The 14046-nt window shown below is 45.8% G+C and overlaps 1 protein-coding gene across 1 annotated transcript in view; it reads left to right on the top strand.

Annotated features, from left to right (window-relative positions):
• LOC126484061 (prolactin regulatory element-binding protein) overlaps nucleotides 1–14046 on the top strand; it is a 132717-nt gene that overhangs the window by 70836 nt on the left and 47835 nt on the right. The gene's annotated exons all lie outside the window — the stretch shown is intronic.

Genomic DNA, 14046 nt, shown 5'->3' with positions numbered 1-14046 from the left:
GAGCCATTGTTGAGATGATGTAGTCTGCATTGTTACCTTCTAAGGCTTTGTGTGCCTATAGCATTATTGTGCACTGTGGTTTTAGTGCAAATCAATTGTTACCTCTGTGTTGACCAGTCTGTATCTATTATATTTAATAGTTCATTTTCAAGTAAATCTATACATTGAAGGACAGTTTCTAAGTGGTTTTTGTGTAAATATGGAACCAAGTAAAAAGTGCAGTGCTGTAAGAGTGCAGTATTGTAATCCATTGAAGAAGTCAAATCATTTTATTAGAGACAGAAAAAAACTGAGAAATGTCACAACAGGATGTCCAAATTATTTCCTTAAATACCAAGTGGTGCCAATAGTTGTGATAAATGTAGGAAAGATGTAACCAAATTGAAAAATACACCAGAGCCCATCAGTGATGAAAGTGTTGAAGAAGAATCTTCTGGATCAGAGATAATCATCCGAGACCAAGACCCTGACTTCACTCCAACTTCAGTAGCTGTTAAAACATTTAACACAACACTTCAAGAACTAAGTGAGTCCCCAATTGACAAGAGAAAACTAACATCTAGGAATTACGCCAAATCAAAAGTGAAGAAAATCTCATCAATGACACGTAAACGTTTTGTTGCTCCTGAAACTTTTTCGTCAGATACTGATACTGCTGAATCCGCTCTTGAAAATCTTAAAAGAAACTTTAAAAATTCTATAAGTAGAGCAAAAAAACTAATGATTCTTACAAGTTTACGTGAAAAGTGGAGTGTCAGGAAAATAATGAGGGAATTTAATGCTCCTACTTACATTGTTCGGCAGTCCAAAAAAATTTTGAAAGAGAAGGATTCATGGAAGGTCCAAACCCAAAACCAGGGAAGTGTTTACCAACAGAAACTGTCAAAACTGTACATTCATTTTATGAAATGATGAAGTTAGCAGGGCAATGCCAGGTATTAAAGATTGTGTGACAATTACAGAAACAAGTGGAAATAAAACAAAAATATGAAAAAGACTTATTTTGTGTAATCTTAAAGAAGCTTACAAACATTTTAAAGACAAGTTTCCTAACATAGAAATAGGTTTCTCTAAATCTGCTGAGTTGAGACCAAAACATTGTGTATTAGCTGGCCGGAGTGGCACACACACTGTCTGCGTGTGCACAACTCACCAAAACATAAAATTAATGATAGAAAATGCCAAACTAAATACCGTAACAAACAGCAGCTTAAACAATTATAAGCAGTGCATTGCAAAAATGCTTTGCAACCCATCATCAGTTGATTGCAACATGGGAAACTGTGAATACTGCCCAGGAGAAACTGTCATGTGTAAAATTTTAAGACTCTTTTTCAGTTGACCGATGTAATCTGGAAATTGTTCAGAAAACTTCTGAAGAATTCATAGATTTATTTTGTAGTAAGATGTCGACTTTGATTCGGCATGACTTCATTGCCAAGTAACAACGAACATTCCTTAACTCCACAAGAGAAAACCTTATGGAATCTGAATTTGTTGTCATATGTGATTTTTTTTAGAAAATTATAGTACAGGTTAAAGCTCAAAGTTTCCACTGGACAAGACAACGGATTACCATTCATCCTTTTGTTATATATTACAACCAGGAAGACAAAATTGAGCATATGAGCTTTGTCATTGTTTCTGATTGCCTGGAGCACAATACAACTGCGGTTTACACCTTTCAAAAGAAGCTAATTTCATATCTAACAAATAAATTTCAAAAGATTCCAAAAAATATATACTGTTATTCTGACGGTTCTGCCGCTCAGTATAAAAATAAGAAAAACTTCCTGAACCTTTGCCCTCATGAGGAAGACTTCAACATAAAAGCTGAGTGGCACTTTTCAGCCCAGCACATGGGAAAGGGCCTTGTGATGGAGTAGGGGGTTCAGTAAAGAGACTGGCAGCTCGTGCAAGTTTGCAAAGGCCATACCAAAATCAGATCCAAACTGCACAAGATGTATTTGAGTGAGCAGTAGATAATATCACAAATGTTGATTTGCATATTCCACTCAAGAAGACTACGCTGCTTCAGAAATATTCTTAAAAAGCCGGCCTGAAGAGGCATTGACAATCAAAGGAACACAGCAATTTCACGCTTTCATTCCCAACACCATCAAAATTAATAGTCAAATACTTCTCAGGTGATATGCAGAGTTGGGAGAGGGAAGTAACTACATCACCAGACAAACTGAAGTTACAAGATGTATCAGGCTATGTCACCACTGTATATGCAGAAACTGGTGGCTCGGGTACATTTTACAAAAAAACGAAGAACTTGGTGAAGTGATTAGTTTTGGTTTAATAAGGTGGGTGGTATCAGGCCAAATGCTTGCCACATTAAGCGTATCAAACTGCAAAAATCTGAACATTCTCAAATGGCTCTCTCTTCAAGTGGTATAGCATCCTGCAACCTTCCCTTCCCTGGTTACATCCTGGGAGGAGGGCCGGGCTTGCCATCTTGGGATGAAACACTTTGCCTGCTACATGGTTTGTACTAGAGTGGATGGGAACACCTTCACTGCCACAAAGTCACTGATTTTTGTGGGAAATATCGAGGATAAGTTTGGTGAAGTGGAATCTCTCAGTAAGATGTGGTTGGGCTCCCTGTTGAACAAAGCTTCTTCTATCACCCAGTCTGAAATTCTTCGTGCTTCTGGTTGTCTTGGTGATGTCCCAGTGTCTATTACCCCCTCACCAGAATATGGTCCAGCGAGTGACATTTCAGAGGGACCTCATCCTGCAAACTGATGACTATCTTCGGGCTAATTTGGAGCAATGCGGCATTCATTTTGTTTGATGTGTGCAAAACTGGCATAAAGACAACTGCACCGTTATCATCACCTTTATCCTAGCTTTTGTGGGAGATACCCTCTCCGAGAAAGTCAAGGAAGGTTATTTGTTACCAATGTGACACAAAGCTGTACATCCCACCACCCATGATCTGCTTTTGGTGCTTCATTTTGGGTATATGTCTTCCCAATGTATGCCGTATTCTCTGTGTGGTGACTGTTGACACCCACTCCCTGAGGGAAGCCCCTATATTCCATCACCTGTATGTGTAAACTCTTGTGTCCACCACTTTCCATGCTCACCAGATTTCCCAGCTTACTAGAGAGAAAAGAAGATCCGAGAGTAAATGTCCCTGGATCGTCTATCGTATGCTGAGGCTCGTCAAAAATATGACTGACTCCACGAAGTGTCAATTTCTTCTACTTTGACCTCTGTTACATCTTTTCCCCTCCTACCTCTTCCTTACCCCACTCCCATACCTCTCTCCTATGCCTCTCCCCTGCGATTCACACACCATCCCCTCCAGGTACCGCTGCCGCTTCACAGCCAAAGAAGTGCCCTGCTTCTTTGGTGTCTGCTGGTGATAGGGCTTCCCCCAGGATCCTTCCTCCTAACATCCCTCAGGACGGAAGCCTGCTACCACAAACCAGGCCATGCGATGCAGTTTGTGCGCCCCAAGGTCACCTGCTCTCCCTTGGTTCCAGATCTTGTAGAAGCCTGCCCTCCTATACCTCCAAAAGAGAAAAAGAAGAAGAAGAATTGTAAGTCCCAGGACAAGCTGCCCCCCCCCCCCCCAGTGCTCCTGTAGGAGCCGTCTCCCCCCTCACAATCTGAGTCTGACATCTTATTTATGAATGTCACCACATCCTTGTACTCCCATGGGACTTGCCACTCTTTGGTGGGTTTGTGCTTGGCTATCATATGGCCTCAGCCTTTGCAGCATCTTTTCCGTTCTGTGCTGCAAGTTTGTCCTCTTGCTATCCTTTTTCCGCTCCCTTCGGGAACATGTCTGGGGTGTTTTCCGGAATTTGTTCCGCATTTTCAGTGGCTGACATCAGAACAGTCTCACCACTATATTTCGTTCCTTCTTTCTTTCTTCGTTCGCCTTCTCCTATCCTTCCTCCGCTTCAGTGTTTGAGATTACTCTTTTTCCTTTTTCCTCCCTGTGTGCTAATGAAGACTGGCCCACGTATCGGACGCATAATGGGTGACTGAGTAACGCGAAATTCCCAGCCCCGGGTTGACAGTTAGGGTTTGCACATATCCCTTGCTACTGGCCAGGCCTACAGAGGGTTGATTGCCTGAGCTGCTACCTTCCCAAATTGTCAATTGGTCCCTCTGTCAGGTGATTGGGAGGTGTGACCTAAGGCGGCTGAGCCCCCTGTGAGATGGACCCCCTAGTTGGAAGGAGTGCGCCGTCAGAGATGCTGGCAGTTGTGAGGGATTTTCTCGCAATGACCCAATCGTCATCTGCACAGTCAATGTAATGTCTACCTACATAAACGGAATGAAGCTCCTGATTCAAAGACCGTCCCAACTGCACCACGGTTCGTCATGGTTTCTCATACTGAAGACAGTCAGTCCTTTGTGACAGAAAAATCCGTTTCTTACTCAGAAAGGTGTTGATGCAATTGCCGGCCCTGTGAAATCCTGCTCTCGTTTACGCAATGGTACTTTGCTTTTGGAGACTACTTCTGATTCTCAAGCACAACGACTGTTTGTGGCTTTGCTTCTCCACGGTTGTCCTGTTCGTGTCAGTGCCCATAGAACTCTGAATTCCTCCCGTGGTATTATGTGGTATTATTTACACTAGGCTGCTCGATGGTCTGACTGAGGCATAAATCCAAGTGAACCTCTCTGATCAGGGTGTAATTGCAGTCCATCGGGTGATGAAAACGGTAGAACCATCCTTAGTGTCAACATGCACTATTTTCTCACTTTTGTTAGAGTGGTGCTTCCTTCCAAGAACAAAGCAGGCTATGAAGTTATCGCAGTCTGACCATACTTTCTAAACCCAATGTGCTGCATCACACTCAAATGTCCTGTTGACACCTGGCCAAATGTGTAACCTGTGGTAGGAATGCTCATGAGGGCAATTGTTCAGCTCCTTCTCCCCACTCTATCGACTGCAGTGGCATCCGTGCTGCCTTCTCTTGAGATTGTCCCATGTATCTCGATGAGCAGGCTGTCCAGGAGATCCAGGTAAAGGAAAAAATGCCCTACCCAGTTGCTCGCAAATTGTTGGCTAGTCAGAAACCCTGTGTCCTACCATCCAGCACTTACAGTACTCTTCTTGCTATGTCTTGCAACATGAAGGACCTGGCCACACAGACATGTGACCTCAAATTCAGCAACAGAGTTGTGAAATCGCCATTGCCAAACAAGCCAAAAAACTTTCACCTCGTGGGGCGAAGTCAACTGCTACACATCTGGCAGGCCTAAATGACAGAAGGAATACTTCCGCGAAGACATCAGACATCCCTCCAGCCAACAAACATCTGAGTCTTCCTCTGCTAACTGGAAAGGCTCCAAGAAGTCAGAGACAAATGGTCGTATCCTTCACCGACTCTGAGATCCTCTTCAACGATGTCGCCACATGATACCCTCATCCGGCTGACCTCCGTGTCACCGGTGTACAGTGCCAACCAATTTTCTGCCCTGTACTCTGCAGAATGACGGAAGGAGAATGCCAACACCTCTGTAGATCCGCTGGAGGAGGATACCCCAGCCTGTGTGCCCTGTAGCAGTCAGTCTTTGGAGGCTGACACTTGGCAGCCACCAATGTGTTACCTCTTCATTTTTTCCCAACTCCCCTTTCCTCATTATGACTCTCCTTCAGTGGAATGTTCATGGACCTTGATCAAACAAAGAGGATTTGCGGCTGCTCTTAGAATCCCAGTGTCTGCTTGTTCTCTGGTTCCAGGGAACAAAACTGTGTCCTCACGACCACTTTGAGCTCTTGCATTTATTCGCAGTCCATTTCGGCCTTCCCCCTGAGGATGACATTCCATCCCATAGAGGAGTCATGTTGCTCATACAGGATGATGATCATAGTCAACCCATCTCCACAACTATCCATCTTCAAGCTGTTGCAGTTCACTTTTTCCTTCCTCACTTGACCGTTTCTCTTTGTATCGTTTACATACCTCCATTATTCGATATTATCAGGGCAGACTTCCTCCAGCTTCCTGGACATCTACCTCACCCCTTTCTGCTGCTTGGTGACTTTAATGTGCACCATTCTGTTTGAAGCTCTCCCAGAACCTGTCAGAGAGGTGCCCTCTTTTCTGATGTTCTCAATCAACTTAACCTCCTCTGCCTTAACACAGGAGCACCCATGTTCCTTTCAGACTCCACGCACACCTATTCCCACTGGGGCCTATCTTTCTGCACTGCCCAGCTTGCCCATCATCTCGAGTAGTCTGTTCTCTGTGACAAATACTCGAGCGACCATTTCCCATGTGCTCTCCATTTGCAGACTCCTACCCCACTTACGTGCACACCCAAATGGCAGCTTACCAAGGCTGACTGGAGGCGTTACTCCTCCCTGGCGACCTTCGATGAATGTCATTTGCCCAGTTGTGATGACCAGGTAGAATATCTTACAAATGTTATCCTTACCATCACAGAATGTGCCATTCTCCACACTTCCCCTTTACCATGCCACGTCCCTTTCCTTTGGTGGACTGAGGCATGCTGCAACACAATTTGTGCCTGGATACGTGCTCTCCATGTGGGTTTCACCATCACCCTACGATGGCAAACTGCATTGGTTATAAACAGTTGCTTGCTCAGTGTCGTCACTATCTTCGGGATAGCAAAAAAGCTAATATATTTTATACATTAGTTCTTTTAACAGTTCCACTTCCTCTTCTGTCGTGTGGGCCAACCTGTCACGGCTCCCTGGTGCAAAGATCCATTCCCCAATTTTTGCCCTGACAGTAGCAGACGATGTCATAGTGGACCCTATTGCTATCTCCAACACCTTGGGCCACCATTTTGCGGAGATTTTTAGCTCCTCCCACTATCACCCTGCCATCCTCCATTGGAAACAAACAGAAGAGGCTCGGGTGATACCCTTCTCTTCTCAAAATCGTGAGTGCTACAGTGCTGCCTATACTATGAGAGAGCAAGACTATGCTCTCACTTCATCCCAGTCCACTGCCCCAGGACCAGACAATGTTCACATTCTGATATAGCATCGCATTTCTCTTGCGGGCAAGCACTTTCTCCTTCAAACGTACAGCTGCTTCTGGACAGAAGGCATATTTCCCAGATGCTGTTGTGAAGCCACTTTCGTACTCATACTTAAGCCAGGTAAGGACAGACACCTTCCTTCTAGCTACCGCCCCATTTCTCTTGCCAGCTGTGTTCACCAGCTTTTATGGTGGCTTGAGTCTCACAATTTACTCACCACTGCACAGTGTGGATTTCGAGCGCGTCATTCTGCAGTTGACCATCTCGTCACTTTGTCATGAATGGTTTTCTGCAGAAATCCCAGACTGTGGCCGTGTTTCATGATTTGGAGAAAGCCTACACCTCCTGCTGGAGGACTGGTATCCTCCATTCTCTCTACACGTGGGGCTTCCATGGGTGCATGTCTTGTTTCCTTCAGGAATTTTTAAAAGTCCGAGTTTTCAAGGTATATGTTGGTTCCACCTTTCTGGATGACTTTATCCATGAAAAAGATGTGCCTCAGGATTCCATTCTGAGTGTCATCCTCTCTGCTAACACCATTAGCCCCATAATGGCCTGTCTCCTGCCAGGCATCTCCGGCTCCCTTTTCATTGATGGTTTTGCCATCTATTGCAGTTCTCCATGGACTTGTCTTATTGAGCAGCACCTTCACCAGTGTCTTGATCATCTTTATTCATGGAGCATCGACAGTGGCTTTTGTTTTTCCACCAACAAAACTGTTTGTATGAATTTCTGACAGAGCAGTTGGTCTCTTCCACCATCGTTACATCTTGGGCCTGTTGCTCTTCCGTTCATTGCAACTACGAAATTCCTGGGGCTCGTGCTCGATAGGAAACTTTCTTTGTCCCCCACCTGTCTTATCTGGCAGCCTGCTGTATATGGTCCTTCAATGTCCTATGTGTCCTCAATTGTAGTGAGGCTACAACTTTGCTTTCACTTTTTTTTCTCAAAGTTTGAGGCTTTATTGTGAGCATCTTATAAAAAATTTATGTTTCAAAGTATTAGCCATTGCTGGCCACTATTTTCTCCCATCTTTCAGGCAGCATACGAATCCCATGGCAGAAGAACTGGGCGTCTTTTTGGAAGATCCATGCATCGATCCAATTTTGCAATTGTTCATATGACAGGAAGTGCTGGGCAGCCAGGTTGTGTGCTACTGAACTAAAAAGTTGGTAGTCAAAGGGAAAATGTCTGGAGAATACAGTGGGTGGGATAGGACTTCCCATTTCAGCATTTCCAGGTATGTTTTGGCAGGCTTTTCCACATGGGGTCAAGCACTGTCCTGCTGCAAAATCACCTTTTCATGACTATTGTTGTATTGTGGCCGTTTGTCTTTCAGTGATCGGCTCAAACACATCAATTGCTTTCGATAACGATCTCTTGTGATTGTTCCCATCGGTTGCAGTAGCATTGAAAGCTCTCTCTCTTTCACAACCATGCCAGTCTTCAATGTCAAAATCACTGTTCTTGAAGCATGTAAACCATTTTCTGCAAAGTTCTGTCACTAAAAGGCACCTCATCATAGGTATTTCTCAGCTTTTTATGATCCTCAGCCACATATTTCTTCATATTAAAGCAGAAAATTAAAACCTCCCGCAGATGACGAGAATTGGGCTCATAAGTTGACATATTCAGCCTAGAATAACTTTAAGATGGAATCAAAAATTGACTAATATTTTGATGGCGTTATGTTCTCAAATGCCCAAGTTGACTGTATGACACTTACTACCTATGACTTGCGACACTCCTTTTCACTAATGCCATCTGGAGGAAGCAGAGTTGTAGACCTAATACTTCTTGGGAAGCAGATCAAACCACCCTCCTCCATTTGTATAATCACTTGTCCGTTCAAAACTAGACTATGGGTGTTTCATTTATGCATCTACCTGTCTGTCCCTCTTATGCCATCTCAATACTATCCACCATTGTGGCATCTGTTTGACCACTGGCATCTTTTACATCTGCCTGGTTGGGAGTCTGTATGCAGAAGCTGGTGAACTACCCCTGTCCTCCTGCCATGACTTTCTCCTCAGCAGAAGTGCATCCCGTTTGTCTGCCATGCGTGGCCACCCATTCTATGCCTCCTTCTTTGATTATTCCTTCAATCACTGTATGGGATGTGTCCCTCTTCTCAGTTATCTCCTGAAGTTCTCTTTTTGCTCTTGCTGTGGCAGCTTAACTTCACACTACCTGCCACTTGATGGATGTGAATGCTTCACCACCATGGCCGCATGCAGTGGCCTGTGTACACCTTGGCTTTCGTTTGCTTCCTAAGGACACTACTCCAGCCTCACTGTATTGCCTTCAGTTTCACTACCTTCACACAGAACTTCACGATAGTACCTTTGTGTACACTGATGGCTCTCAGACTGACCATGGTGTTGGGTGTGCCTTCATCATTGGCACCTACCTTTCTCGATATTGGTTTCGAGAACATTGCGCAGTATTTGCAGCAGAGCTCTTCGCCCTATATCAGGCCACGCAGTACATCCGGAGACACAGGCTATTCACTTGTGTCATCTGGCCCGACTTTGTCAGTGCCCCTCAATGCCTCAGTGTGGTGTACACTGTCCATCCCTTAGTGCAGTGGGTCCAGGAGAGCTGTCACTTGGTCACTCTTGATGGAGCTACTGTGATGTTTATGTGGGTTCCGGTCATGTCAACCTGACAGAAAACAAGGCCGCTGCCACTGCTACCAAGGCTGCGCTCCTCATACCTCAGCCCACTAGTTCTTACATTCCCTCCATTTATATCTGTGTTGCTGTATGTAGGCAGCTGGTGTCACTTTTGCGTCACAATTGGTCCTCCCTTCATTTCATTGGAACGAGCTCTGGGTCATTAAGCCTCTCCCAGTGGCTTGAACGAACTCCTCTCAGTCCTCTTGCTGTGAGCGATCGTTTTAGCTAGGTTGCGTATCAGGCACCGTCTTTTTAGCCATTGCCATTTGTTAAGTCATGCTCCCCCACCATTTTGCTCTCATTGCACTCAACAATTGATGATCTGCCATTTATTGACGGAACACCCTCTTTTAACCACTTACGTTCATTGGAGTTATCGGCCGTTTTAGCAAACGACATGCGGGCTGTCAACCACGTTTTACTTTTTATCCGTCATAGCAATATGGCAAAGGACATTTAATTTTTAGTTGAGAACCTCCATTTCTCTGTTGTGTATTTTATAGACATTTCTCCACATCCCTGTTTTTAGCTGTCTTCTCTTCCATCAATTGGGATTGACGTGTAGGCATTTTTAACTCATTTTTGTCTTCAAGTTCTGTAGTTCTGACATGGGCGCATGTGATCGTAGTTGTTTTTGCCCTTAAAACAAAACATTCAAACAAAGAAACAAACCATGTCCTCATCAGTGATGACCACTAACCATGTGATGTGACCTCCCCTCAGATTCTTTATGTCTAACCAGGACCCTCTCCACACAATAATCCAGTGGAACTGTGACAGATATCACCATCATCTATCGGAAATACAACTTATTTCCCTTTACTCTGTGTTCTGTCTTGTTCTTCAAGAAAAGCACTTCCATGCAGACCTCTCTCCAACATTTCGTGATTATTGGGCATTCTGTCAGAACTGTACCAGGTCTGCAGTTTGGTTTGCACTGATGTCATTAGTGACCAGGTCCCCCTTCATACCAACGGCCGCAGCAATCACCATTTGCAATGTCTACCTCCCCCCAGGTAGGCCATTTCCTTATGCTGACCTGCCTACCTCAATACAGCAACTCCGATTCCCATATCTCATCCTCGCCGATATATACCCTGTGAGGGATTGCCACTTTGATGGATAGGGATCTTATAATTAATCAACTTATTATGAACTTTGATTTGTATCTCCTTAAGGACGGTTTCCTACCCACTTTAGTGCCGTTCATGGCTCCTTTTTTGCTATTGATCTCATGATCCCCTCCCCTGCTCTTGTGGCTTCACTACACTGGTCATCCCATGGTGATCTTTGTGACAGTGACCACTATTTTTGGTGATTCTATTGTCCCCCTGCTGTCATCAGGCAGACAGGCCCCTACGTTGGGCATTCCACAGAGCCAGTTGGCCAATATATGTCTGCTATGCTTGCACTTCACTCTTGGATTTCATTGATGCAGTCATGCAAGGCATTTCTGCCACTGGTACTGCAATTCCCCTATCTACAGCCCCCCCCCCCCCTCCCCCCTGTCTTCAACTGGTACCGCAGTGGACCAAGGACGTAGCAGCTGCTATCCAGGACTGCCAGTGGGTGCTGCAATGTTTGAACGACACCCTTCACAAATGACCCATATTGCTTTTAAGTGTCCATCTCCCTACCTTATTAAGCAGAGTAAAAAGGATTGGTGGGAGTGCTATATTTCCTCCTTTGGGGCGTATGTCTCTTCATCGTAGGTTTGGTCCAAGCTCTGTAGCCTTCTGGGCCGCCAGCGACAATCAACTGTCGGTGGCCTCTTACTACCCTGTTACCTTCCTCTGGCAGAAACAATAAGTTGAAGAAACCCCCCTGTGTTTCAAACCCCATCAAGCTGAATCCTATAATGAAGTGTTAACTGAATGGGAATTCTTACAGGTTCTTACCTCTTCTCATGACACAGCCCCAGGCCTGAATTCCATCCACAACCAGATGATCAACACTTGGATGTTACCCAGAGGCTACATCTACTCAGGGTCTTCAACCACATTTGGCTCATGGGTGCCTTCCCCTCACCATGGCAAGACAGAATAGTTTCCCCCCCCCCCCTGCAGGTCCAGGGATTAGAATAGGCCTGAGGTATTCCTGCCTGTCGTAAGAGGCAACTAAAAGGAGTCTCACATGTTTTGGCCTTTATGTGATGGTCCCCTGTAGGGTTTGACTTCAATTTTTCAAAATTTTCCCGAAGAGCGAACCAATCAGGAAAGGGCGCCTTACATGGTGCATCGTGCCTTGACATCTTTAGTCCACTTTGTTGTCATCGCACTGCAGTCCAGCTAATTGTCCATCTCTTTGGCAAGGACACCTTCCTGGGTGCGTTTTTCACCATGCACCATACAGTGTCGCTTTTTGTGCCGCCGATGACCATGGACTCCTTTGCACCTCAAATCCAGCACAGTAGCTAGTCTGTTGTGGCGGGACCGCTATGTATCCTGTTGGTTGTAGCCCCCCCCCCCCCCCCCTCCCTGCCCCCAACAACATAGGGATCGCTCTGCTGACGCCTGCGCCGTTAAATCGCCACATATGCCAAGGAGTAGATGCTTGTCATCCTGAGGCATTGAGACTCCCAGCAATGGCCATCCTGCCAGGTGGCCCTTGCTGTGGGTGGGTGGTGCTTGTGGGGAGGTCCCCTGGTCGGAGTGGGTGGTATCAGGGCAGATAACGTGCGATGAAGCTTGCCTAGTCATCACTTGCTGGTGATCAAACACCAGCAGTCTCTAAGTGTTCTAAGTCTCAGTACAATGAAAGGAAGTACAACCTTAAATCATTCCCCTCCCTGTCCACACCATAGGTGAAACACCAGGCTAAGGATGACAGTGAACCTTATTCACCCTGGTACCTCGTATGTATGAGAACTGATGGGGACTCCTTTGTTTCAATGAAGCCACAGATTTTTGTAGAGCATTTAGAGGACGAGTTTGTGGAGGTGGAGAACTTGTCCAAAACGTGATCTGGGTCAGTCTTGATAAAAACAGCATCCTCTGCCCAGTCACGGACTTGACTCACTTGTAACAAGTTGAGGGATGTTTCTGTTACCATCACACCACATAAGAGCTTAAATATGGTCCAGGGTATTATATTCCACAGGGACCTTCTTTTTCGGTCTGACAATGAGCTGTGCACGTATTTAGAGTGTCGAGGTGTTCATTTTGTGCCGCGCATTCATTGGGGTCCGAGGGATAATCAGATTGCCACCCGTGCCTTTTTTTTGGCCTTCGAGGGTGACAACTTACCCGAGAAGGTCAAGATGATGTCAAGCTTTATATCCCTCCCTGGATGCAGTGCTTAAAGTGCTGGAAGTTTGGCCATATGTCTTCCTGCTGTAATTCCAGTATCACATGTTGAGATTGTGGACGTCCATCACATCCCAATAATCTATGTGCCCCACCTCCCACCTGTGCCAAATGCGAAGAACATCATTCACCTTGCTCGCCAGACTGCAGGATTTTACAGAAAGAGAGGAAAATCATGGAATACAAGATCCTGGACCGACTGACCTACACTGAGGCTAAGAGAAAAAAAGAGCACCTACATCCTGTGGCTATGACCACCTCATGTGCTGCCACTACGAGAACAGTTGTAGCCCCATCAGTTCTGCGAATCCCAGTCAGCTCTCAGAGCCAGAAGGCTACACCTGCCCCCTTGATGGTGGGGACCACTTCTCCTCTCCTCCTCCCCCTCTTGCTCCCACACCATCTGCCTCAGGAGCACTGCCTCCTCCCAGCCATTTGGGGACACCAGTACCCCTACTCAGCCAGAGAAGTGTAAGTCTTCTTTGGCGCCTCTCGCCCGGAAGGGGTCCCTTGGGTAACTCCCTTCCCAGGTTTCTGCTAATGGGAAAGATGACACCCGCCGGTGGCTGAAGTGCCCAAAAGCAGGTGGTTGTAGGGCTTCTCGATCATCTTCAGTCCTGGAGACTGAATCAGTGAAGCCCTCCCAGCCACAGAAACCCAAGAAGTGAGAAAAGTCCAAAAAGAAGACCCCCTAAGACCAAGGAAATTGCAGTGGCACCCACACCACCGTTACCTTACAAGCTCTTCATCTGGGGATAAGGTGGAGATACTGGCGTCTGTTGAGCACCTAGATCTCGCCGGACCCTCAGACACATTGGATATAGACTGCTCAGGGAATAAGTCAGTGGCGGCAGGTGAACCTTAAGCATAAAATGCCTAATTCAATGTTCCATGCCTTCCCAGTCTCAGGATGACATCATCCTCCAGTGGAATTGCGGTGGTTTTTTCCATTACCTGGCTGAGCTATGGCAACTGTAGCTTTACACGTGCTTTTTGCATTGCCCTCCAGGAAACCTAGTTCCTGGCAATCCGGACCCTTGCCCTCCGAGTCTATGAGGGATATTACAGGA

Source organism: Schistocerca serialis, chromosome 6, assembly GCF_023864345.2.
Source record: "Schistocerca serialis cubense isolate TAMUIC-IGC-003099 chromosome 6, iqSchSeri2.2, whole genome shotgun sequence".
Taxonomy (NCBI): Eukaryota; Metazoa; Arthropoda; class Insecta; order Orthoptera; family Acrididae; genus Schistocerca; species Schistocerca serialis.
Note: the sequence above shows the minus strand (reverse complement) of the source record. Positions and strands in the feature narration are given on the sequence as shown.